Here is a 26317-nt window from a genome sequence, read left to right on the forward strand (position 1 = left end):
CTCGGGAACATGACATTCCTCTCAGACAGTTAAAGGAGCCCACGGCCTTGTTCGCCCTGGATGGTAGTCCTCTCCCCAGGATTCAGCGTGAGACGCTACCTTTAACCCTCACTGTTTCTGGTAATCATAGTGAAACCATTTCTTTTTTAATTTTTCGTTCACCTTTTACACCTGTTGTTTTGGGCCATCCCTGGCTAGTTTGTCATAATCCTTCCATTAATTGGTCTAGTAATTCTATCCTCTCCTGGAACGTCTCTTGTCATGTGAAATGTTTAATGTCTGCTATCCCTCCTGTTTCCTCTGTCTCTTCTTCACAGGAGGAGCCTGGTGATTTGACAGGGGTGCCGGAGGAATATCACGATCTGCGCACGGTGTTCAGTCGGTCCAGGGCCACCTCTCTTCCTCCACACCGGTCGTATGATTGTAGTATTGATCTCCTTCCGGGAACCACCCCCCCCCGGGGTAGACTATACTCTCTGTCGGCTCCCGAACGTAAGGCTCTCAAAGATTATTTGTCTGTAGCTCTTGACGCCGGTACCATAGTCCCCTCCTCCTCTCCCGCCGGAGCGGGGTTTTTTTTTGTCAAGAAGAAGGACGGGTCTCTGCGCCCCTGCATAGATTATCGAGGGCTGAATGACATAACAGTGAAGAATCGTTATCCGCTTCCTCTTATGTCTTCAGCCTTCGAGATCCTGCAGGGAGCCAGGTTTTTCACTAAGTTGGACCTTCGTAACGCTTACCATCTCGTGCGCATCAGGGAGGGGGACGAGTGGAAGACGGCGTTTAACACTCCGTTAGGGCACTTTGAATACCGGGTTCTTCCTTTCGGCCTCGCTAACGCTCCAGCTGTCTTTCAGGCATTAGTCAATGATGTCCTGAGAGACATGCTGAACATCTTTGTTTTCGTTTACCTTGACGATATCCTGATTTTTTCACCGTCACTCCAGATTCATGTTCAGCACGTTCGACGTGTCCTCCAGCGCCTTTTAGAGAATTGTCTTTTTGTGAAGGCTGAGAAGTGCACTTTTCATGCCTCCTCCGTCACATTTCTCGGTTCTGTTATTTCCGCTGAAGGCATTAAGATGGATCCCGCTAAGGTCCAAGCTGTCATTGATTGGCCCGTCCCTAAGTCACGCGTCGAGCTGCAGCGCTTTCTCGGCTTCGCGAACTTCTATCGTCGTTTCATCCGTAATTTCGGTCAGGTGGCAGCTCCTCTCACAGCCCTTACTTCTGTCAAGACGTGCTTTAAGTGGTCCGTTTCCGCCCAGGGAGCTTTTGATCTCCTCAAGAATCGTTTTACATCCGCTCCTATCCTTGTTACACCTGACGTCTCTAGACAGTTCGTTGTCGAGGTTGACGCGTCAGAGGTGGGCGTGGGAGCCATTCTTTCTCAGCGCTCCCTCTCTGACGACAAGGTCCACCCATGCGCGTATTTTTCTCATCGCCTGTCGCCGTCGGAACGTAACTATGATGTGGGTAACCGCGAACTGCTCGCCATCCGGTTAGCCCTAGGCGAATGGCGACAGTGGTTGGAGGGGGCGACCGTTCCTTTTGTCGTTTGGACTGACCATAGGAACCTTGAGTACATCCGTTCTGCCAAACGACTTAATGCGCGTCAGGCGCGTTGGGCGCTGTTTTTCGCTCGTTTCGAGTTCGTGATTTCTTATCGTCCGGGCTCTAAGAACACCAAGCCTGATGCTTTGTCTCGTCTCTTCAGTTCTTCAGTAGCCTCCACTGACCCCGAGGGGATTCTCCCTGAGGGGCGTGTTGTCGGGTTGACTGTCTGGGGAATTGAGAGGCAGGTAAAGCAAGCGCTCACTCACACTCCGTCGCCGCGCGCTTGTCCTAGGAACCTTCTTTTCGTTCCCGTTCCTACTCGTCTGGCCGTTCTTCAGTGGGCTCACTCTGCCAAGTTAGCCGGCCACCCTGGCGTTCGGGGTACGCTTGCTTCCATTCGCCAGCGTTTTTGGTGGCCCACCCGGGAGCATGACACGCGTCGTTTCGTGGCTGCTTGTTCGGTCTGCGCGCAGACTAAGTCCGGTAACTCTCCTCCTGCCGGCCGTCTCAGGCCGCTTCCTATTCCCTCTCGACCGTGGTCTCACATCGCCTTAGATTTTGTCACCGGACTGCCTTCGTCAGCGGGGAAGACTGTTATTCTTACGGTTGTCGATAGGTTCTCTAAGGCGGCTCATTTCATTCCCCTTGCTAAGCTTCCTTCTGCTAAAGAGACGGCACAAATCATCATCGAGAATGTTTTCAGAATTCATGGCCTTCCGTCAGACGTCGTTTCGGACAGAGGTCCGCAATTCACGTCTCAATTTTGGAGGGAGTTTTGCCGTTTGATTGGGGCTTCCGTCAGTCTCTCTTCCGGCTTTCACCCCCAGTCTAACGGTCAAGCAGAACGGGCCAATCAGACTATTGGTCGCATCTTACGCAGTCTTTCTTTTCGCAACCCTGCGTCTTGGTCAGAACAGCTCCCCTGGGCAGAATACGCCCACAACTCGCTTCCTTCGTCTGCGACCGGGCTATCTCCTTTTCAGAGTAGCCTCGGGTACCAGCCTCCGCTGTTCTCATCTCAGTTCGCCGAGTCCAGCGTCCCCTCCGCTCAGGCTTTTGTCCAACGTTGCGAGCGCACCTGGAAGAGGGTCAGGTCTGCACTTTGCCGTTATAGGACGCAGACTGTGAGGGCTGCTAATAAGCGTAGAACTAAGAGTCCTAGATATTGTCGCGGTCAGAGAGTTTGGCTCTCCACTCAGAACCTTCCCCTTAAGACGGCTTCTCGCAAGTTGACCCCGCGGTTCATTGGTCCGTTCCGTATTTCTCGGGTCATTAATCCTGTCGCAGTTCGACTTCTTCTTCCGCGATACCTTCGTCGCGTCCACCCGGTCTTCCATGTCTCCTGCATCAAGCCCGTCCTTCGCGCCCCCGCTCGTCTTCCCCCCCCCCCCCCCCATCCTTGTCGAGGGCGCACCCATCTACAGGGTCCGTAGAATTTTGGACATGCGTCCTCGGGGCCGTGGTCACCAGTACCTCGTAGATTGGGAGGGGTACGGTCCTGAGGAGAGGAGTTGGGTTCCCTCTCGGGACGTGCTGGACCGTGCGCTGATCGAGGATTTCCTCCGTTGCCGCCAGGTTTCCTCCTCGAGTGCGCCAGGAGGCGCTCGGTGAGTGGGGGGGTACTGTCATGTACTGTCATGTTGTGTCTTGTCTCTGTCCTTTCCCTTCATCCTGTCTCCCTCTGCTGGTCGTTGTTAGGTTACCTTTTCTCCTCCTCTTTCCCCCAGCTGTGCCTTGTCTCCTCCTAACCACCTCGTCACCCCTTTTCCCACCTGTTCCCTTTTTCCCTCTGATTAGGTCCCTATATCTCTCTCTGTTCCTGCTCCTGTCCTTGTCGGATTCTTGTTTGTTGTGTTTCATGCCTGAACCAGACTGTCGTCATGTTTGCTGTAACCTTGTCTTGTCCTGTCGGAATCTGCCGGTCCGTCTGAGCCTACCTATGTTTGGTAATTAAAGAAGCTCTGTTTAAGTTAATTCGCTTTTGGGTCCTCATTCACGCACCGTAACACCCTGTGTGTTTATGCTGTAGCGGTTGCAGCTCAAGCCTCTCTTTCCATCGATATAAAGTTTGTGCTTATTCCGTAAAGTGGACCTTGTGAAAGCAGCCTTTTTCTACACATGCGAGGATCCAGACTTGAAAAACATCTGTATTTACCTGAACCGTTTGAGCTAAAAACGAATATATAACCAATATATAACCAACATAAAAGGTTTGGTTGTTTGGCACTACGTCATCCACAAGCTTTACAGCAGTCATCTGAACTCTCTGTCACTAATGTCCTCATTTTGAAGAGGTCTTCTCACAAACCTGATTGTCCAGACCGAACCGTTGGAGCTACAAAGTAATTTGTCTAAATTGGAGACTCTCATCAATATCGAAAGGGAGACGCTCACAAACACGAAGGTGCCTGTTGTTCTGCGTTACAACTAACACAAGCTTCAGGGGAGTCATATGAATGTAACACAGTACAAACATTACATCTCTCAGATATAGGAGAGACACTTCAAAACATTGTTCCTAATGATTTATATTTTGACTGTCAGTTTTGCCATTTATGACTGTGTTATTCAATGTGTTTCTCTGGGCTATATCAGTAAAGGCCTAATTATATTTGTATTTACCTACAGGTGTCCTAAAATTGAAAATCAAATGGCTAAATGAGACATTTTTTGACCATCTTAAAACAATTACGTATGTTAGCTTACTAGATATTGCGATCTAAGGGCTTTAACCTACATGGGTTAAAACTATATTTGGAACTATTTTTATGAAATTAACACACAGTGATTTATTAGACATTCCGAGTGGTTGTTTTGGGACCTCTACAGGACCCCAAAAAATAGAAGGTGGCATATAATTTGAACGCTACAGGCCTTGTCTTTTTGTAAATTGTATGCATGGAAAGGGTACACCCTGATGGTCATTGTAAAGCAATGCATTTCCTTTTCCATCCACATTACTGTACCTTGTATGCATCCTCCACATGCACCGTTTAGCTACAGTAGCTGATCATTTAGGAATTTTTTTTTAGGAAAAATGAATCGGAAAATAAGTTTAAAGTTTCTTCACCTGTCTGTGTCTTCTTTAAAATTAAAATAAAGCCCTGGTTGCTAATGTCATTTTAATATGTCAGGCTTGAAAATCTGCTTATCCATTTTGGCACAGTGACTCACTACCCAAACTAGACACAACTGGTTTCAAGTGGCCAAGAGACGTCATGTGATGTCCTACAACTATCTAGTGAGATGAACTGCGAATCAGACAGAGGATATATTTAGAACAATGGATAGGTGGAGACTTCAGCTTTCTCCTCATATATATATATATATATATATATATATATATATATATATTAGTCCTGTAAGACGAAAAATGAAGTTATGGCACATTGTACAAGCCCTGCACTTTTACAATGTCTGTGTTCCAATGGAAATGTGTGCATGTCTAAACAGTAATTGGTAATTGGAACAGTAATTGGTGACATTTGTTATCTCAAACCTAGTCTTTTAAATATCTTCTTCCCCTACATATGCACAATTGGGAAGACCCCCACGTTGTACATTTCTGTTTTTTCTAGTCTACTGTATGTTGGGCTCTGTAGTAGTCATGTTGTTTCTGACACCTTTACCTGATTCCCACTTTTCTTACCTTTCTAACAGTACTAAGCATGTGTTCGTAGAACTTTTATTTTTGAAACCAAAATGTACTTTATGAGTGTAGTATACAATACTATGTGTTGTTTAGAAAATGTCACCAGAGGGGGTCAGAGTTTAACAGACAAAGAAATAAAAATAAATAGACTATGTGGGCTAACACCTCAGATATACTGTAGCGTCAACATTGTGAGTGAACCTGCAGTGAACGTTTTAATAATCTGTGATAGATTGAAACTCTGCCTTACTGCTTAAGAGTGACTTCGAAGCACTCAAAGTCACAGATCACATTAGATTTGCTTAGCGTCGAATGTTCCCCTCAACACTTCCCTAATTCTAATCCATCATCAATTTGGAGGCAATTATCTGTCTTGTGTTTTGAGAGCACATCTACCTCTGGCAGTTAGTTCACCACATCCCCTTCTTCCTCCTGACATGTAATTAATTACGTGTTGCCTGCCAGGACCCCATGAGTTGATGGATTGGTCAATACAGTATGGGGTGCAACCAATCCATCACACTACTAAACATCTTGAACACCAGCTTAATACTAAGGTTTTTTCTATACCTACCTTTTTCAAAATCCCCTCAATGGATTTTAGTGCTGATACTTTTTCCTCGTGGGACAAGAACTATTTTTGGATTTAGTGCCAAGAGAACACAGACAGGCAGACAGAGAGGCCAGGATTAAGAAAAAGATGAATGTTCATAATGGCTGGCTTCCATGCTTGTCTGTCACTCACAGGTCCTGACAATGGCCATGTAAACAGTCTTGGGAGGCGGGCCAACAAGGTTGGCACATTACGATTGGTTGCCGCCTGCCATTGTCACACAGTGATTGGTTACCACCTGTCATTGGCAAGGGAACATGTTTGATTTCCTGTTTGTTCCAATTATCCATCATAGTCAGTTGTTCAAATGTTTGCAGAATACCAAGTAGTGGGTCAACAATGAGAGTTGTTGATATTTTCACTGCTCGGAGCAAATCAGTTTGAGGAGAAAAATAGCCTAGTGATGGTAATAAACAGACTGTTTCTAGTTTGCAAGAATTTAAGGCAATGTTTCCTATAAGCAACTGAATCAGGGATGACTTGATAGCAGTATTATTGTTTATCACATTGCCTCATAGGAATATGATTTGGAACTAGCCTAGCTTTGTCTTGTTCCATTCCATTCAGGTCATCTGCGTCATGTTTGCAATGTATGTTCCAATTAGCATATTCTATTTACTGAACGTTTACTGTAATGTACAGAACGTTTGTTAAATGACTAAATTGTAAATTGATACCTAGTGGAAACCGTATTGCCTACAAGGTGCACAAGCACTAAGGTTTGACAAATCCCCATGGGCAACAGGTGTTGCTATTGGTGACTGAGACACTACAATGCTGTAATCAGATGGTGAGAATAAAGCATGTGCTGTTGTGGAGTGTGTTTTTTTAAAATCGACACTGTTTTGCCTGTTCTCATCCAGTGTTTTGAAGCAAATCTCTGATTGGTTTTAGGGTGCAATAAAATAGTAAAAATAAGATATGTGTAGTGAAATGTGTTGTTGTGCAGGATCAGCAGTATGGTGACCCTGGAGCAAATTAGGGTTAGGTGCCTTGCTCAAGGGCACATCGACAGATTGTTCACCTTGTCGGCTAAGGTTTTCAAACCTACAAACCTTCGGTTACGCTCTAACCACTAGGCTACCTGCCACCCTTTAAAATTCAAAATTATTAAGAAATACAACTGTATTTAAGATCCCAACGGTATGAATGTTGTATATGGAATTACATTATGAATCCATTAATCTGATATATTTCCAAATGTTTAATCAGCCTGATTTATAAATTAATTTCTTATTCATCTTTAGTTACGAGTAATGTTCTGTATAAAGAAGAGGAAGGGGAGCGCTACTAAGGTACACAATAGTACATTTTGGTAGACAGAAGGTGATCTTTGGTAAAAGGGGTGAATTGTTCATCAAAAAGAAACGAGGACCAAGGCACTCTTCACATAATTAATTTAAATGGCTTTATTTGTTATGGCATGTTCAATAGAAACAACGTTTTAAAAATCCGACGCGTTTCGGCTGCATGGCCTTCGTCAGGGAGTACAAAGAAATAATACAATGTCCTCTTTTGAGCAGCTCTTCCAATTAGCCCTAATTTGAAGAGGGAGTGGTTACAATGTTGATTGGACACACCTAGTAAGCAATACTATACACATTAAAAAGCCAAATACTGTAGCTATGTTATCAAAAAAATACAACTCCAAGTTAGAAGTATCAGAACATTTAGATATGACTGGGAGAAGTGTCAAGAATAAGAAAGCAATATATTCCATAGTACACAAAAACACAGCAAACATGAACAACAACAGTCTAAACATAGTTGAGGGCAATTGAGCAAAATGTCCCCTATATGACAGCAAATGGACCCATCACGACCCTACAGGAAGGGTGAGAAATCCATATCTTCATTTAAACCAGGGTACTTAGTGACCTTTAGTTTGTAAATCCCAAAACTTTCCCTTTGGTTTAACTGTTAAAGTTACCTATTTTCTAATAGAGGCCAGAACATGATCAATACCCATAGCTTGTAGGGAGGCAGGGTTGCCATGGTGTAAGGACTTGTAGTGCCTTGCCATGGGGTAGTCTTCATTGCCTACCCGTATGGTGTACTTGTGTTCCACTAAGCTGTCTTGAAGGCGTCTCTTTGTCCGTCCAATGTAGAACACCTTGCACTGTGGACATTCCAATCTATAGAGGACATGAGTGGTTTTGCAGTTAATGAAATGCTTGACGTAATACTCAATTTTGGAAGCTGTGTCAACAAAATACTTTCTCTGTGCAATATTTCTGCAATGGTTGCAATGGTTACATTTAAAAGAGCCCTTGGGTTTGTGGTCAAGCCAAGTTTTTTGAGAGTAACCCGTGTCCGTGTGTGTCTGCATAATATAGAACATGTTTTGGTTTTTTTCCACATTTGCTGTTTTGTATTTTGTAGTGTTCACATTTATCGTCTTTATTAAACATGATGAACACTAACCACGCTGCGCTTTGGTCCTCTCCTTCGTCCACAGAAGAAAGCCCTTACAGTCACCCGGAAGATAACTGTGGACTAATTTGTCATTTAGGGTAGGACATCTCTTAAAGCTTATGACTCGTGGCTCAGGAAAGACTTGGCGTAGTAACGTATCACTTTGGATGATTCCCCAATTATTTTTAATTATTATTTTAATGTTCTCTGCTTTAGTGATGTATTTTGTAACAAAATACACTCTGATGTATCACGAGGCACTCCTCTTCGCAACAAGTTCTCTCTGTCAAGTAATCCAGCCCTTATACCTGCATCTTTCAGGACCTGAAGGCTGTAGCCCCGATTCAAGAAGCGATTCTCCAATTCAGCAGATTTGACACCGTAGTCTGTTTCCTGATCACAAATTCTGCGGACTCTTTGGAATTGGCCATATGGAATATTTTCTTTTAGCCTTTTGGGGTGAAAGCTGTTTGCCCTCAGAATAGTATTGACATCTGTAAGCTTCCTAAAGATTGATGTTTGCAAACAACCTTTGAATCATTGTCCAACAATGAATGGATTGCGGTTAAGAAAGTAGACAAAGGTGGAGCTACAGTAGTGTGGCATAAAGACAAATGTGACAGAAGCCTACCGTCAATTAGACAATGATGAATTCTACCAATCTTTTACATTCAACCCTACAGAGGACCTAAAAACTGAATTGAAACGGATCCTCACAGAAGCTAAGGAGAATAGCTACATTTCAGACGAGTTCAAATGTTTTTTCAATGGCAGTCTGGCTTCTTTTTACCTTCTTCCAAAGGTCCACAAACATCTTGAAAATCCCCCAGCAGACCAGTCATTAGTGGTAATGAAAGTCTGACAGACCCATCTCTAAGTACATTGATTACGTTATTAAGCCTTTTCTGACGTCACTCCCAGCCTATCTTCAAGATACCACAGATGTGTTGAACAAAATTAATAAGGAATTGAACAATATAGGTACAGCTTCCTTTTTAGTCACCATGGATGTGGAGTCTCTATACACAACCAGTGAACATATGGTGGTGTATAGAGACTCCACATCCATTGTGAACATTTATGTTCAATGGTGGTGTATAGAGACTCCACATCCATGGTGAACATTATGTTCAATGGTGGTGTATAGAGACTCCACATCCATGGTGAACATTATGTTCAATGGTGGTGTATAGAGACTCCACATCCACTCTTAATCATAACATCTTTATCTGTCAGGATCGTATTTTTAAACTGGTCAAAGGGTGTGCCATGGGAGCTACAGCCCTTCCTACGCTGGTTTGTGCTTGGGTAAATGACTTCATTTTGGATCCTTCTAATAACCATTTCTTTGACCGGATTATATGGTGGGGACGCTATATTGATGATGTTTGCCTGTTTTGGTCCGGCTCAGAAGATGAATGTATTTCCTTCCACCAATAACAGCATTAACCCTAACGTCAAACTAACTATGGAGTAAAGCAAGGATAACATTCCTTTTTTGGGACCTCGACATCAGCAAAAAAATGACAAAGGTTGTTTGCACACATCAATCTTTAGGAAGCCTACAGATGAGAATACCATTCTGAGGGCAAACAGCTTTCACCCCAAAAGGATAATAGGGAATATTCCATATGCCCAACTCCAAAGAGTCCGCAGAATTTGTGATCAGGAAACAGACTACAGTGTCAAATCTGCTGAATTGGAGAATCGCTTCTTGAATCGGGGCTACAGCGTTCAGGTCCTGAAAGATGCAGGTATAAGGGCTGGATTACTTGACAGAGAGAACTTGTTGCGAAGAGGAGTGCCTCATGATACAGCAGAGTGTATTTTGTTACAAAATACATCACTGAAGCAGAGATCATTAAAATAATCATTAAAAATAATTGGGGAATCACCCAAAGTGATACGCTACTACGCCATGTCTTTCCTGAGCCACGAGTCATAAGCTTTAAGAGATGTCCTACCCTAAATGACAAATTAGTCCACAGTTATCTTCCGTGTGACTGTAAGGGCTTTCTTCTGTGGACGAAGGAGAGGACCAAAGCGCAGCGTGGTTAGTGTTCATCATGTTTAATAAAGACGATAAATGTGAACACTACAAAATACAAAACAGCAAATGTGGAAAAAAAAACAAAACATGTTCTATATTATGCAGACACACAAAGACAACCAACCCACAAAACCCAACACAAAACAGGCTACCTACATATGGTTCCCAATCAGAGACAATGACTAACACCTGCCTCTGATTGAGAACCAGATTAGATTGGAATGTCCGCAGTGCAAGGTGTTCTACATTGGATGGACAAAGAGACGCCTTCAAGACAGCTTAGCGGAACACAAGTACACCATACGGGTAGGCAATGAAGACTACCCCATGGCAAGGCACTACAAGTCCTTACACCATGGCAACCCTGCCTCCCTACAAGCTATGGGTATTGATCATGTTCTGGCCTCTATTAGAAAATAGGTAACTTTAACAGTTAAACCAAAGGGAAAGTTTTGGGATTTACAAACTAAAGGTCACTAAGTACCCTGGTTTAAATGAAGATATGGATTTCTCACCCTTCCTGTAGGGTCGTGATGTGTCCATTTGCTGTCATATAGTGGACATTTTGCTCAATTTCCTCAGCTATGTTTAGACTGTTGTTGTTCATGTTTGCTGTGTTCTAGTGTACTATGGAATATATTGCTTTCTCATTCTTGACACTTCCCCCAGTCATATCTAAATGTTCTGATACTTCTAACTTGGAGTTGTATTTTTTAGATAACATAGCTACAGTATTTGGCTTTTTAATGTGTATAGTATTGCTTACTAGGTGTGTCCAATCAACATTGTAACCACTCCCTCTTCAAATTAGGGCTAATTGGAAAAGCTGTTCAAAAGAGGACATTGTATTATTTCTTTGTACTCCCTGATGAAGGCCATGCAGCCGAAACGCGTCGGATTTTTAAAACGTTGTTTCTATTGAACATGCCATAACAAATAAAGCCATTTAAATTAATTATATGAAGAGTGCCTTGGTCCTCATTTATTTTTAATGTTCTGTATAGTGTCATACTTTGCCCTGTAATTATGTAATTTCTGACTCCCCCATGGAAATCTGTGACAGTGCCTCTCTTCAGACTAAAGCCTAGAGGTGACAATCTGTCATATTTGGAATTTAAGGGAGAAAAATAAACCTGACCAGACAGCCCCTGAAATAGAAAAAATGAAAACACCAGACAGGATGGAAGTGGCTGGGAAATGGGTGTTATTAGAGATGGGCAATGTGAGGGTGGGGGGAAAAAAGGTTTTGAAATTGGGAGGAGAGTTGAAAGCAATGTCGTCTATGTAAATCGGTGTCATTGGCTCACAATGCAAAGTCAGACAGACTGACAGAAACGCTGCTGAATGAATGGGGAGGGGGCAGGAGGGTTGACACTTTCTGCATGGCCATGTTGGAAAGGACGGAAGTACTACATTATATCCACTGACTAACCCATACCATAACCCTCACTTTACCATAACCCCTACGTCGACCCTGAGTGAAGAATACATACACATATACTGAATACATACATACTACATGATTACCAAGGAAAGCAAGGGGAAAACCACGCTCAATGTGAATTGTCTCTGAGTGAATAGTGACATTCTGTTGACTTGAATAGCATTAACTGAAATTAAATGAAATCCCTTCAGGGATGTTTACCCCTTCTAGTATATTCTATTCTTTCTTGTTTCAAGCAAAGGTGAATATTGAACTCCATGAAACATGTGCACCAAACAAGTAGCCTATAGGTCTCTCTCTATATATACATACACTAACTTCGGAAAGTATTCAGACCCCTTGACTTTTTCCACATTTTGTTACTTCACAAAAATATTCTAAAATTGATACAATTGTTTTTTTCCTCATCAATCTAAGCACAATACCCCATAATGACAAAGCAAAAACAGGTTTTTAGAAATGTTTGCTAATTTATAAAAAATAAAAAATAAACTGAAATATTACATTTACATAAGTATTCAGACACTTTACTCAGTACTTTGTTGAAGCACCTTTGGCAGCGATTACAGCCTCAAGTCTTCTTGGGTATGACGATACAAGCGTGGCACACTTGTATTTGGGGAGTTTCTCCCATTCTTCTCTGTAGATCCTTTCAATCTCTGTCAGGTTCTATGGAAAGTGTTGCTGCACAGCTATTTTCAGGTTTATCCAAAGATGTTAGATCGGGTTCACGTCCGTGCTCTGGCAGGGCCACTCAAGGACATTCAGAGACTTGTCCAGAAGCCACTCCTACGTTGTCTTGGCTTTGTGCGGTTTTCCTTTTGGAAGGTTCTCCCATCTCCACAGAGGAACTTTAGAGCTCTGTCAGAGTGACCATCGGGGTTCTTGGTCACCTGCCTGACCAAGGCCCTTTTCCCCCGATTGCTCAGTTTGGCCGGCGGCTAACTCTAGGAAGAGTCTTGGTGGATCCAAACTTCTTTCATTTAAGAATGATGAAAGCCACTGTGTTCTTGGGGACCTTCAATGCTGCAGACATTTTTTGGTACCCTTCCCCAGATCTGTGCCTTGACACAATCCTGTCTCATAGCTCTATGGACAATTTCTTTGACCTCACTGCTTGGTTTATGATCTGACACACATTGTCAACTGTGGGACCTTACTGTGTTTAGACAGGTGTGTGCCTTTCCAAATCATGTCCAATCAATTGAATTTGCCACAGGTGGACTCCAATCAAGTTGCTTTGTAATTATGGAGTATTGTGTGTATATTACTGAGGATTTTTATGTTATTAAATAATTTTATAATAAGGTTGTGACGTAATAAAGTGTGGAAAAAGTCAAGGGGTCTGAATACTTTCCCAAGGCTCTATATACATAAATACAGTACCAGTCAAAGTTTGGACGAACCTACTCATTCAAGGGTTTCTCTTTTTTAAATATTTTCTATATTGTAGAATAATAGTGAAGACATCAAAACGATGAAACAAAACACATGGAATCATGCAGAAAGCAAAAAAGTGTTAAACATATCAAAATATATTTTATATTTGAGATTCTTCAAAGTAGCCAACCTTTTGCCTTGATGACTTATTTGCACACTCTTGGCATTCTCTCAACCAGCTTCATGAGGTAGTCACCTGGAATGAATTTCTATTAACAGGTGTACCGTGCTAAAAGTTAATTTGTGGAGTTTCTTTCCTTCTTAATGCTTATGTGCCAATCAGTTGTGTTGTGACAAGGTAATGGGTGGTATACAGAAGATGGCCTTATTTGGTAAAAGACCAAGTCCATATTTTGGTAAGAACAGAACAAATAAGCAAAGAGAAACAACAGTCCATCATTACTCAGTCAAAGCGGAAAGTTTCAAGAAAGTTTCTACGAGTGCAGTCGCAAAAACCATCAACCGCTATGATAAAACTGGCTCTCGTGAGGACCGCCACAGGATAGGAAGACCCAGAGTTACCTCTGCTGCAGAGGATAAGTTCATTATAGTTACCAGACTCAGAAATTGCAGCCCAAATAAATGCTTCACAGAGTTCTAGTAACAGACACATCTCAAAATCCACTGTTCAGAGGAGTGGGTGTTGCGTGAATCAGGCCTTCATTTGTATTTGTATTTATTATGGATCCCCATTAGCTGCTGCCAAATCATCAGCTGCTCTTCCTGTGGTCCAGCAAAATTAATGCAGTTTTATACAATTTTAAAAACATTACAATACATTCACAGATTTCACAACACACTGTGTGCCCTCAGGCCCCTACTCCACCACTACCACATATCTACAGTACTAAATCCATGTGTATGTAGTGTGCGTATGTTATCGTGTGTGTGTGTGTGTATGCGTGTGTCTGTGCCAATGTTGTGTTGCTTCACAGTCCCCGCTGTTCCATAAAGTATTTTTTATCTGTTTTTTAAATCCAATTGTACTGCTTGCATCAGTTACTTGATGTGGAATAGAGTTCCATGTAGTCATGGCTCTATGTAGTATTGTGTGCCTCCCATAGTCTGTTCTGGAAAGTTCTGTTGGGGACTGTAAAGAGACCTCTTGTGGCATGTCTTGTGGGGTATGCATGGCTTTCCAAGCTGTGTGCCAGTAGTTTAGACAGACAGTTCGGTGCATTCAACATGTCAATACCAACATGTCAATAAATAAAAGTAGTGACGAAGTCAATCTCTCCTCCACTTTCAGCCAGGAGAGATTGACATGCATATTATTAATATTAGCTCTCTGTGTACTCTCTGGGTTACTCCAAGCAGTTTAGTCATCTCAACTTTCTCAATTTCCACGTTATTTATTACAAGATTTAGTTGAGGTTTAGGGTTTTGCGAGTGTTTTGTTCCATATACAATGCTTTAAGTTTTAGAAATATTTAGGGCAAATGTATTCCTTGCCACCCACTCAGAAACTAACTGCAGCTCTTTGTTGTGTGTTGCAGTCATTTCAGTCGCTGTAGTAGCTGACGTGAATAGTGTTGAGTCATATGCATACATAGACACTCTGGCTATACTCAAAGTCAGTGGCATGTCGTTAGTAAAAATTGAAAAAAGCAAGGGGCCTAAACAGTTACCTTGGGGAATTCCTGATTCTAACTGGATTATATTTGAGAGGCTTCCATTAAAGAACACCCTCTGTGTTCTGTTAGACAAGTAACTATTTATCCACATTATAGCAGAGGGTGTAAAGCCATTACACATACGTTTTTCCAGCAGCAGACTATGATCGATAATGTCAAAAGCTGCACTGAAGTCTAACAAGACAGCTCCACAATCATTTTATCATCAATTTCTCTCAGCCAATCATCAGTAATTTGTGCTGTGCTTGTTGAGTGTCCTTCCCTATTAGCATGCTGAAATTCTATTGTCAATTTGTTTACTGTGAAATAGCATTGTATCTGGTCAAACACAATTTTTTTCAGAAGTTTACTAAGGGTTGGTAACATACTGATTGGTTGGCTATTTGAGCCAGTAAAGGGGGCCTTCCTATTCTTGAGTAGCGGAATTACTTTAGCTTCCCTCCAGGCCTGGGGGCACACGTTCTCTAGTAGGCTTAAATTTAAGCTGTGGCAGACAGAAGTAACAATATCGTCAGCTATTATCCTCAGTCATTTTCCATCCAAATTGTTAGACCCCGGTGGCTTGTTATTGTTGATAGACAACAATACTTGTTTCACCTCTTCCACACTGACTTTACGGAATTCAAAAGTACAATTCTTGTCTTTCATAATTTGGTCCGATATACTTGGATGTGTAGTGTCAGCAGTGTTGCTGGCATGTCATCCATAAGTTTGCTTATTTTGCCAATGAAAAAGTCATTAAAGTAGTTTATAATATCAGTGGGCTTTGTGATGAATAAGCCATCTGATTCAATGAATGAAGGAGCCGAGTTGGCTTTTTTTTGGGTGCCCCAAAGGTTTTTACTATCATTCTTTATATAATTTCTCTTTGTTTCATAGTGTAGTTTATTTTTATTTTTATCTAGTTTAGTCACAATTTCTTAATTTGCAGTACGTTTGCCTATCATTTGGGCTGCCAGACTTAATTGCCATACCTTTTGCCTCCCTCTCAACCATACCATTTTTCAGTTCCTCATCAATCCAAGGGGATGTAACAGATTTTACAGTAATTTTCTTAATGGGCGCATGCTTATTAGTAACTGGAATAACTAGTTTCATAAATGTGTCAAGTGCAGTGTCTGGTTGCTCTTCATTACACACCACAGACTAGCAAATATTCTTTACATCATCAACATATGAATCACTACAAAATGTATTGTATGACCTCGTATACACTATATTAGGCCCAGCCTTTGGAACTTTGGTTTTCCTAGATATGGCTATTATATTGTGATCAACACATCCTATGGATTTGGATACTGCTTTAAAATAATTATCTGCATTAGTAAAGATGTGATCACATGTTGATGATTTAATGCCTGTGCTGTTTGTAACTACCCTGGTAGGTTGAGCTGATTCCGGTTGTCAGTTTTTTGTCAGTGGGTAGATTGATAATTGCCAGTCAATATTTAAATCACCCAGAAAATAAACTTCTCCGTTGATATCACATACATTATCAAGTATATTATCCAGATACAGACTGTTAGCACTTGGTGGTCTATAGCAGCTTCCCACAAGAATGGGCTTTAGGTGAGGCAGATGAACATGTATCCATATTTATTTTATTTATCCTATATTTAACTAGGCAAGTCAGTTAAGAACAAGTTCTTATTTATAATGACGGCTTAAGAACAGTTAGTTAACTGCCTTGTTCATGGGTAGAACAACAGTTTTTTTCCTTGTCAGCTTGGGGATTTGATCAAGCAACCTTCCAGTTACTGGCCCAACACTCTAACCACTAGGCTACCTGCAGCCCCATATTACTTCAACAGTATTTAAAATTAGATCGTCTCTAAGCTTTACAGGGAACGTGGTTCTGAATATAGACCGCAACACCGCCTCCGTTGGCATTTCTGTCTTTTTGGTAGATGTTATAACCATGTATTGCTACCACTGTATCATCAAAGGTATTATCTAAGTGAGTTTCAGAGATAGAATATGAATGTCATCTGTTACAAGCAAGTTATTGACTTCATGGACCTTGTTTCTTAGACTACATATGTTAATATGTGCTATTTTTAGCACTTTTCTGGGTTGCTTGATTGATAAGCTTCCCATTAAAGCACTAAAAACAGAGGTAGACTTACTCATGTTATTTACATTGAAGCTAATAGTGCAGGGTGAGCTGCATAAAGTGGTCTTCCTACTATTGCACACCAACTCAGTGCTAACAGTGTAACTCTGGTTTATAGGCTCAAAATCATATACATTTGATGCAGCATTATGATGACTCATTGTCACAATGGTAGGGTTTAACTGAGCTAGTCTTGGGCCATTTACCAGTCATTGTTTCAACGCAGCCTTGAAATGCGTGGACAGAGTCCAGGAGCCAAGATGATTTGGATGGACTCTGTCATTCCTGTAGAGTATCTTCTGCTTCCAGAAGGTGTCAATGTTATCAATAAAAGTGACTCCAGCAGAGCTACAGTAGTCTTTTAGCCAGATCTGTAATTCCAGCAGTCCCCTGAATCTTTCACGCCCGCGGCCCAACGATGTTACTGGACCTGAAATTATTGGCCATTTTTTTGAGTCTTTTAATGCAAAATCAGTTCTTTAAAATCCATTTACATGGTTGAATTGCTGCAAAGAAACCACTACTAAAGGACACCAATAAGAAGAAGAGACGTGCGTGTGCCAAGAAACATGAGCAATGCACATTAGACTGGTGGAAATCTGGAAATTTGGGATTTTTGGATCCAACTGCTGTGTCTTTGTGAGAGGCAGAGTATGTGAACGGATGATCTCCGCATGTGTAGTTACCACCATGAAGCATGGAGGAGGAAGTGTGATTGTGTGGGGGTCCTTTGCTGGTGACACTGTCAGTGATTTATTTAGAATTCAATCACACGACCTCGACCCAATTGAGATGGCTTGGGATGAGTAGGACAGCAGAGTGAAGGAAAAGCAGCCAACAAGTGCTCAGCATATATGGGAACTCCTTCAAGACTGTTGGAAAAGCATTCCTCTAGAAGCTGGTTGAGAGAATGCCAAGAGTGAGCAAAGCTGTAATCAAGGCAAAGGGTGGCTACTTTGAAGAATCTCAAATATAAAATATATTTTGAATTGTTTAACACTTTTTTGCTTACTACATGATTCCATATGTGTTATTTCATAGATTTGATGTCTTCACTATTATTCTACAATGTAGAAAATAGTCAAAATAAAGAGCAACACCTTGCAAAAGTATTCATCCCCTTGTCATTTTTCCTATTTTGTTGCATTACAACCTGTAATTTAAATATATTTTTATTTGGATTTCATGTAATGGACATACACAAAATAGTCCAAATTGGTGAAGTGAAATGAAAAAAATAACTTGTTTCAAAAATATTTACAAAAATATAAAACGGAAAAGTGGTGCATGTAAAGTATTCGGCACCCTTGAACTTTGCGACCTTTTGCCACATTTCAGGCTTCAAACATAAAGATATAAAACTGTATTTTTTTGTGAAGAATCAACAACAAGTGGGACACAATCATGAAGTGGAACGACATTTATTGGATATTTCAAACTTTTTTAACAAATCAAAAACTGAAAAATTGGGCGTGTAAAATTATTCAGCCCCTTTACTTTCAGTGCAGCAAACTGAGGATCTCTGAATGATCCAATGTTGACCTAAATGACTAATGATGATAAATACAATCCACCTGTGTGTAATCAAGTCTCTGTATAAATGCACCTGCACTGTGATAGTCTCAGAGGTCCGTTAAAAGCGCAGAGAGCATCATGAAGAACAAGGAACACACCAGGCAGGTCCGAGATACTGTTGTGAAGAAGTTTAAAGACGGATTTGGATACAAAAAGATTTCCCAAGATTTAAACATCCCAAGGAGCACTGTGCAAGCGATAATATTGAAATGGAAGGAGTATCAGACCACTGCAAATCTACCAAGACCTGGCCGTCCCTCTAAACTTTCAGCTCATACAAGGAGAAGACTGATCAGAGATGCAGCCAAGAGGCCCATGATCACTCTGGATGAACTGCAGAGATCTACAGCTGAGGTGGGAGACTCTGTCCATAGGACAACAATCAGTCGTATATTGCACAAATCTGGCCTTTATGGAAGAGTGGCAAGAAGAAAGCCATTTCTTAAAGATATCCATAAAAAAAGTGTTGTTTAAAGTTTGCCACAAGCCATCTGGGAGACACACCAAACATGTGGAAGAAGGTGCTCTGGTCAGATGAAACCAAAATTGAACTTTTTGGCAACAATGCAAAACGTTATGTTTGGCGTAAAAGCAACACAGCTGAACACACCATCCCCACTTTCAAACATGGTGGTGGCAGCATCATGGTTTGGGCCTGCTTTTCTTCAGCAGGGACAGGGAAGATGGTTAAAATTGATGGGAAGATGGATGGAGCCAAATACAGGACCATTCTGGAAGAAAACCTGATGAAGTCTGCGACTGAGATTTGTCTTCCAACAAGACAATGATCCAAAACATAAAGCAAAATCTACAATGGAATGGTTCAAAAATAAACATATCCAGGTGTTAGAATGGCCAAGTCAAAGTCCAGACCTGAATCCAATTGAGAATCTGTGGAAAGAACTGAAAACTGCTGTTCACAAATGCTCTCCATCCAACCTCACTGAGCTCGAGCTGTTTTGCAAGGAGGAATGGGAAAAAATGTCAGTCTCTCGATGTGCAAAACTGATAGAGACATACCCCAAGCGACTTACAGCTGTAATCGCAGCAAAAGGTGGCGCTACAAAGTATTCACTTAAGGGGGCTGAATAATTTTGCACACCCAATTTTTCAGATTTTGATTTGTTTTAAAAGTTTGAAATATCCAATAAATGTCGTTCCACTTCATGATTGTGTCCCACTTGTTGTTGATTCTTCACAAAAAAATGCAGTTTTATATCTTTATGTTTGAAGCCTGAAATGTGGCAAAAGGTCGCAAAGTTCAAGGGGGCCGAATACTTTCGCAAGGCACTGTATATGTATTCACCCCCTTTGCTATGAAAGACCCTAAATACAGGTTCAACCAATTACCTTCAGAAGTCACATAATTAGTTAAATAAAGTCCACCTGTGTGCAATCTAAGTGTCACATGATCTCAGTATATATACACCTGTTCTGAAAGGACCACTTTAAGCCGTACACTCCACAGAGCTGGGATTTATGGAAGGGTGGCCAGATAAAAAGCCATTGCTTAAAGACAAAAACAAGCAAACACATTTGGTGTTTCCCAAAAGGCATGTGGGAGACCCTCCAAACATATGGAAGAAGGTACTCTGGTCAGATGAGACAGAAATGTAGCTTTTTGGCCGTCAAGAAAAACGCTGTCTGGCGCAAACTCAACACCTCTCATCACCCTGAGAAAACCATCCCCACAGTGAAGCATGGTGGTGTCAGCCTCATGCTGTGGAGATGTTTTTCATTGGCAGGGACAGGGAAACTGGTCAGAATTGAAGGAATGATGGATGGTGCTAAATACAGGGAAATTCTTGAGGGTAACCTGTTTCAGTCTTCCAGAGACTTGAGACTGGGATGGTGGTTCACCTTCCAGCAGGACAATGACCCTAAGCATACTGCTAAAGCAACACTCGAGTGGTTTCAAAGGGAAACATTTAAATGTCTTGGAATGGCCCAGTCAAAGCCCAGATCTTAATCCAATTGAGAATCTGTGGGTTGACTTAATGATTTTTGTACACCAGGGAACCCATCCAACTTGAAGGAGTTGAAGTAGTTTTGCCCTGAGGAATGGGCAAAAATCCCAGTGGCTAGATGTGCCAAGATTATGGAGACATACACCAAGACTTGCAGCTGTACTTGCTGCAAAAGGTGGCTCTATAAAGTATTGACTTTGGGAGGGATGAACAGTTATGCACGCTCAAGTTTTCTGTTTTTGGGACTTAGTGTTCCACAATAAAAAAATATTTTGCATATTCAAAGTGGTAGGCATGTTGTGTAAATGAAATGATTCAACCCCCCAAAAAATTCATTTTAAATCCAGGTTGTAAGGCAACAAAATAGGAAAAATGCCAAGGGGTGTGAATACTTTCGCAAGCCACTGTACATCCCACACTACCCTCATCCCTCACCCATCACATCTGTCTCCCCTACCACCCTGGCTTGAAGGCCAGAAGCTCCAGGCTCTACTGGCTTACTCCTGATGCTTAATTGAGTGAGAACGCCAAGGCGGCCCAGGGATCGCAGTAGGAGAACACTTTGCACTCGCTGCTTTTGTTTAAAGCAGAGTTCATTATTCAACTCCCTACGAAGCCAGACTGCATGCTCTTTTACCCCCTATTCTCACAATAACTCCAAATGAGAGGCTCTAGCTTGTAGCAATTTAAAATTCCTCTTGTTGTTGCTTCCATGCCCTGGTGATTATCTAAATGCTAAAGTGAGCGAAGCTACGAGGTGTGTGGCTGCCCCTCTATTTCCTCTTGACCTGGTTCACTTGCCTCTGCACTGCACTTCATGTACTCTAACAGTAAAGAGTCATTCGCCAACTCAGATGTAACGCTTACTGGGTCATCACTTTGAGAACAGTGAGTTAGGACTTTTACCTTCTGACATGATATTGAAGCTTTTAAATTCACAGGATAGTATGATTCATTCAAAAAGTTGTTTTTAGCGAGACATAACTAATGTTTGATGCAATCTGTCCCAGCTTCTGAACATTCTGCGTTACTTTTTTTGTGTGTTCCCTTCGCTGTTGTACCTTACCCTCAATGTACTATCCTCTTTATTCAGAATAGATTTGATTGGGTATGGACGTTGAAATGACTATTGTTACAAAACAACGTCAGAGAATGTGAAACAGATTGGATCATTGTTCAAAATCCAGCAGAAATGTTTATTTAATGTGTCAGGTCATGTTTAGTGTTGTCATAGTTGTCTTTCACACAGAGAACATATGCCAGCTACAATATTCAGTCAGACAATAACATATTTCATAATTCATGATTATTCTAATTTCTTGTCTTGCTTTTGGGGTGGGTGGTTGTTTAATTATTCATTCTTCTCCAAGTCGTCCGTAAACTTGGGTGTCAGAACATGTGGAGTGGAGATGTGCTCAGGGTTACAGGAGTTAGACGAGATACAGTTGTGTCTGCCCAAATGCCACTGACAATACACAGGCCTTTGTGTTTTTCCTAACCAAGAATATAAGTTATCATAGTCTATAAACTAGGGCCCAGAGGTTTCCAGGGCCAACGAGCACGGTCAGGACTCAGAGCACAAGTGGAGAGAAACATTGGAAAAGAGACAGAGAGAGCGAGAGAGAGTGAGAGGTGCATCAAAGCTATAAAAAAAATGATGATGTTACGTCATTTTACCTACGTATCAAAATCTTTCCAGCTGAGTCTGTTGATGGATTTAGACAGGGTCAGGAATGGATGAAACAGGGTATTATAGGCTAGTTGTTATAGAATCATATGCAGATTCAGCTCTTTTCAGTAATGCACTTGCTGCAAAGTTTGCCGTGTCTTTGTGTCTGGTGAGATTTGTAATAATGACAGGGATATATACACAAATCACAACTGATCCTTTCGATCCTAAATTATGGGTAAATATTATGCAGAGCATTGCACTGTTTGTGAACAGGGTTTTTGGTAACTCAAACACAAGGAGCATATTTGATAAGAAATCATGTGGTTTCAACGCTTTGTTTACTGCTGACATAGTTTATGATGCCACAGCTGATGAATTGGAGTCACAATAGACTTTGACTTATGACTTGATTAATAGACATTAGCTCCTGAGCAGACGTTATACATTACTGGAAGCTCATACCCCAAAGGCTTCTGCTCTATGTGTTCAAGTTGTCTTTGATGGGTGAGTTCAGTTCCCGGTCAATTAGTCTACAATTGTTGAGCCCATGCAGTGATGTAGAGGAGGACAAACAGTTTTGCTCATCAGTTTACCCACCTCTTGTGGAAAATGCTTTGAAAGTAAAGAGAGCGTTACTTTTTTCACTATCACTGGACCACGCCCTGGGAGAATGGTGAAATATTGACAATGAAGTTAAAAGAGTTCCACAAAAAATTCACCAACAACAAACATAGAAATGAACACAGATATGGATGCCTAAGCAACATAGTGTATCAAAATAGATTTCATTTCAATACCCAGTGGGCAAAACCTGGTTGAAAAGATGTCAGTATGACAAGTTGATTGCAAAGAAGACTAGCTTGCTCAGAACAGTGACCAAAGAAAGGCAGCTGCCACCATCTGCTCAAAACAAATTACGAGTGGAGCTGTACTCCACACCAGTGATGGAGAGTGTTAAAAGCAACACTAACAGTGAACAGAAATAAAATAAATAGAGTGTTTTCACCTCCGCACGATGCATCCTACTGGATCTGGCATGTGAGCTTCATTAGAACTACATGAACACCAAGAAAGAAGCTACAGCTGCCGAGCAGGCCGCCAAGGCAGCAAGTCCTGCTCTCCCTCTTCCACATGCACCACAGGTCCCACTCTGGAAAAAATAAGGCACAACGTCAAGTCGGCAGGTGCACATGAAACAAGGCCCATGAAAACTGTGTGCAGTGCAACCGATTTGTTTGTAGGAGTCACGCTTTGATCTGTTTCACCTGTCCTTGTGCTTGTCTCCATCCCCCTCCAGGTGTCGCCCATCTTCCCAATTATCCCCTGTGTATTTATACCTGTGTTCTGTGTCTGGTTGTTGCCAGTTTGTCTTGTTCATTCAAGTTCGTTCCCTGTCCTGACCCTGTACCCGCCCGCCTGACCTCTCTGCCTGACCCTGAGCCTGCCTGCTATCCTGCACCTTTGCTCCACCTCTGGATTACTGAACCCTGCCTGTCCCTGACCCTGAGTACCTCTCCGTCCTGTACCTTTGCCTTACCCTGGATTTTTGACCCCTGCCTGCCTTGACCTGTCTTGGCCTGCACCTGTTGCTACAATATATATTGTTACTTCGACAGTCTGCATATGGGTCTTACCTTGATCCCTGATAGTAGGGCTTGCTCACACAAAGTCTTGAAGCTGCGTGCTGACTGTGGACCTGAAGCATAAAGAGAAGATGTGACTGATTCATGCATAAAGAATTGGGTATAAGGGCATAACACAGTATCTGATACAATCAACAAATTCCTGTTTTTATATCTTGTCATTAATATATTTCAACAAATATTTATTTATGCAATTAATCCTTCACAATTGTTCATGCACTGTGGCTTTTGTTTAGGAATACTTCAAATTATTTCCCCTGCACACCAGGCTGGTTATATTATTATTATAATGTTTTTCTTTTTTTTTCTTTGTTAAAATAAGCTGTAACTGGACTTTATTAATTACTATAATTATTATTACTCTGTTACTAATCAAATATTCAAATAAAGTTGATCAAATGGAATACACTGTAATGTTTTTATTAGGGAAATGAAAATAGGCTATTAGGCCTAAGTTCTATTATACAAAACATTACCTTGACTCAATCTAAACAAATAACTATTGTTATTGTTTTAAATTGATACAGTATATTGCCATGAATATTTCTTCAAGCAGTTAATCCTTTACAACAGTTTATTACCTATTTATCAAGCATTTATTTAGCAAGCATGTTTGCGTACCTTGCAGGTTGTCACGCCCTGACCATAGAGAGCCATTGTTTCTCTATGGTGTAGTAGGTCAGGGCGTGACTGGGGTGTTCTAGTTTTCATATTTCTATGTTGGTGTGCTTGATATGGTTCCCAATTAGAGGCAGCTGGTAATTGTTGCCTCTAATTGGGGATCATATTTAGGTAGCCTTTTTCCACCTGTGCTTTGTGGGATATTGTATTTTGTATTTTTAGTTAGTGCATGTTGCACCTCTGTAGTCAAGGTTCATTGCTTCTTTATTGTGCGTTTCACTTACTTCAATAAATAAGATGTGGAACCCAGATCACGCTGCACGTTGGTCCAAATATGCTTCCAACGATCGTGACACAGGTTGATATGCAATGTTCTCTAGCGGGTACTTATATGCTGAAAGGCCAGACGGTTCTAGTGTTAAGCTGTGGGCACAGGGGGAAAAGGAGATCAAGGCCTAAGGCCAGTCCTTTCGATTCATCCAGGACCTGTCTACTAATTCCGATCAGACAGTCACTGGAGGAAAAAGGAATCAATTCTCAACTCCGATTCCCGGCAGTACTGCGGGTATGGAAGGGAACACAGAGAATTGAGTTCAGAAGCGCCAATGAAGCCCTGAACAGGTTGCAGGAAACCTTTGCAGTTGAAAGAGAGCCCAGTGCCCTAAAGAGAAGCAGAAGTGGAAAAAGCGGATAAGCACACTAGGCTACATACAGCGATGCACAAGACCAATTCATTGTAAGTTGAGAAAATATTCCTTCCCCCTCACCCCAATACAATCTAGACTCTGTTGTCCTCAAGTAACTGTTCTTCTCTAGGAAGTAACAATAGAATTAGCCAATACCAATGAGATACATGGACACTGAAAATACAATATATAACAGGAAATACAGCAATATATACTGCATTGTCAATAATTGTTCTATGGATGTGTGCGTGTGTGTAGGCGAGAGGGTGTAAGTGGGTATATGTGTGGGTAGGCGTCTGTGCTAATGAATGGGAGAGTGAATGATGATGAACATGTTTTGGAGGGTGGGAGAGAATGAGTGTGCAGAGGCATAGGGTATATGTTTGTGAATGAAGTAGAATGGATGATTAAGTAGATGTACAGTGAGGGAAAAAAGTATTTAATCCCCTGCTGATTTTGTACGTTTGCCCACTGACAAAGAAATGATCAGTCTATAATTTTAATAGTAGGTAAATTTGAACAGTGAGAGACAGAATAACAACAAACAAATCCAGAAAAACGCATGTCAAAAAAATTATATATTGGGAAATAAGTACTTGACCCCTCTGCAAAAAGTGACTTAGTACTTGGTGGCAAATCCTTTTTGGCAATCACAGAGGTCAGAGGAGATTGACAGTTCTTTTGTGTTTCTTCCATTTGCGAATAATCGCTCCAACTGTTGTCACCTTCTCACCAAACTGCTTGGCGATGGTCTTGTAGCTCATTCCAGCCTAGGTGTAGGTCTACAATCTTGTCCCTGACATCCTTGGAGAGCTCTTTGGTCTTGGCCATGGTGGAGAGTTTGATATCTGATTGATTGATTGCTTCTGTGGACAGGTGTCTTTTATACAGGTAACAAAATGAGATTAGGAGCACTCCCTTTAAGAGTGTGTTCCTAATCTCAGCTCGTTACCTGTATAAAAGACACCTGGGAGCCAGAAATCTTTCTGATTGAGAGGGGGTCAAATACTTATTTCCCTCATTAAAATGCAAATCAATGTATAACATTTGTGACATGTGTTTTTCTGGATTTTTGTTGTTGTTATTCTGTCTCTCACTGTTCAAATAAATCATTAAAATTATAGACTGATAATTTCTTTGTCAGTGGGCAGACATACAAAATCAGCAGGGGATCAAATACTTTTTTCCCCTCACTGTATAGAGGTGTGTGTATATGTGTTTTGAGAAGAAGCCAG

At 41.5% G+C, this 26317-nt stretch overlaps 1 long non-coding RNA gene across 1 annotated transcript in view; it reads right to left on the reverse strand.

Moving 5' to 3' along the window:
* Nucleotides 1-26317, reverse strand: part of LOC149985643 (uncharacterized) — a 125127-nt gene that overhangs the window by 24189 nt on the left and 74621 nt on the right. The window lies entirely within an intron of this gene.

This window comes from Oncorhynchus mykiss, chromosome 1 (assembly GCF_057628025.1).
Source record: "Oncorhynchus mykiss isolate SJ-2025 chromosome 1, ASM5762802v1, whole genome shotgun sequence".
In the NCBI taxonomy this organism is placed as follows: Eukaryota; Metazoa; Chordata; class Actinopteri; order Salmoniformes; family Salmonidae; genus Oncorhynchus; species Oncorhynchus mykiss.